This window comes from Bison bison, unplaced genomic scaffold (genome assembly GCF_000754665.1).
Source record: "Bison bison bison isolate TAMUID 2011002044 unplaced genomic scaffold, Bison_UMD1.0 scf7180017864330, whole genome shotgun sequence".
In the NCBI taxonomy this organism is placed as follows: Eukaryota; Metazoa; Chordata; class Mammalia; order Artiodactyla; family Bovidae; genus Bison; species Bison bison.
This window is the reverse complement of record NW_011494902.1, coordinates 13689797-13691596: the sequence shown is the minus strand read 5'-3', so window position 1 is coordinate 13691596 and position 1800 is coordinate 13689797. Positions and strand designations below refer to the sequence as shown.

The window sequence follows — 1800 nt, the reverse complement described above, 5'->3', positions numbered from 1 at the left end:
ATAGGGTTAGCCAAAGTGATGGCACCCTCATTAACTGTAACTCCACTATTCTATATTCAGCGACATTTGTTTCTAATGATTAATTGGTTCATTCACTTGGCCATTAAATCAGAATGACCATAACATTCAGATTTATATAATAGCAAGCTTGACAAACCTGAATGGGGTAGAGATATGGAATCTCTATATTTCCAGCATAGAATAGTTGTTTCTAGACACTTTATGTCAAGAGGACATTGGTCAAATTATTATGGCTTTAAATAGCACTCCTATAAATTAAAAAAATTTTATACATGCAACAAAACATTCCTACATTTGAAGACATTAAAAAAAAATCACAGGTGACTCATCTGGTCATTTTATATATTGATAAATATCCTGACATATATGTGAACACATCAAGAATCATATAGGTATACCAAGAGGCAATTTATGTCTCTTTTAAGTCTGTACTGACATAACCTAATATACTAAAATGGGAAGGGGCGTTTAGTCACAGAAATATACATCGTGTAACAAAGATGAAAAAAATACATGGCTTGTGCCCATCATAAAAAAGATTCAGACTGAAGGCTTAGCTTTGGTTTTTATTCAATTAAATTGTTAAACTGTGCACAGTGATTTTTTTTTAGAACTTGAGACATTTGTGATGTTGGCTGTTTAAATCTTTGTTACCTTCGCTGTGAATTGAAATTGTACATATTTAGTAAATCATGCAGACAAAACAAACTTTTTAGACAATATTTTTATTGGAGAGTTTTCTTTTCCTGTATCCATGTTAAAAAAAAAAAAAAGACCTCCTTTCCCAAAATAAAAATGTCAATACTAAATTTAAAGAAGTATAAAGGAATGATTGCTTCCTTTAGAGCTAAATATTTAAATAAACATGGAGATAATTGGCAACATGTTCTTTTGGGCTAATAGGCCGTGTCCAATTTTTTGGGTCTGATGTTTCAGAGGGCCTCTTTTTTCAGGGTTGAAGATGATATATTAATCTCTGAATTAAACAAATGCTATTAAATAACAGAAATAAATCCCTCAGTCTTCATTTGTATATGAAATATGGAATTAGAGAAATGACACTGAGATGATGTGATGCTGAATATGCCACCAATCAAGACTTTCTCTACTAAAACAGTCACCTACCACCTTTAATCTAGTATGACATGCTAAAATGCTCCAAAATATTGAAAATATAAAATTAATGGTACTATTCCCATTTGGCCTTGAGATATGACAAAGATTCTAATAATTTTAGTCAAAGAAAATGATGAGTAAAACCCCATGAAGATTAAAGTGGTGACAAATGATCTTTTAAGTATTCTAATTGGGCTTTCTCATTCATATCTTTGATTCTACAGAAATTGCAAATCCTGATGATCCTGATTTGTAAGTGCACCCAGTCAGCTTTTCTGTCTCTCACGCCACAGAACATGCCTGTTAGATTTGGAACGAAGGGATAAGCCCCCAAAATGTTAAAAATAGACTACTGCCCTGGCAGGAAGTTTAGCATTGGCAAGCACAGAACTTAGAAGGAACTGATCTAACATAAAGAAATATTCAGAGAAAGATGTGTGTATCATGCTCCTGTTGTGACCATTTTCAGAGCAAAGGGTAGTAAGAGAGAGATACTGAGAGAGAGAGACAGTGAGAGAGTGTGTGTGTTCTGCGCGTGTATAGATTGCTAACTTTGTGCGTGTGCATTTGAACAGCTAGTAATAAAAAACAATACCCCAAAGATGGAGGGACTATGAAGGAGTGCTTGCGAGACATTTTATGTATTTATATATTACACAAATG

The 1800-nt window shown here is 33.3% G+C and overlaps 1 protein-coding gene across 1 annotated transcript in view; it reads left to right on the top strand.

Annotated features, from left to right (window-relative positions):
• The window catches only part of ZEB2 (zinc finger E-box binding homeobox 2), a 134760-nt gene extending 133855 nt beyond the window's left edge, over positions 1-905 (top strand). Inside the window, exon 12 of the mRNA XM_010853708.1 lies at positions 1-905. This exon is cut by the window's left edge and continues 4631 nt beyond it. The gene's annotated coding sequence lies outside the window, so the exon portion shown is untranslated.
• Positions 906-1800: the final 895 nt, after the last annotated feature.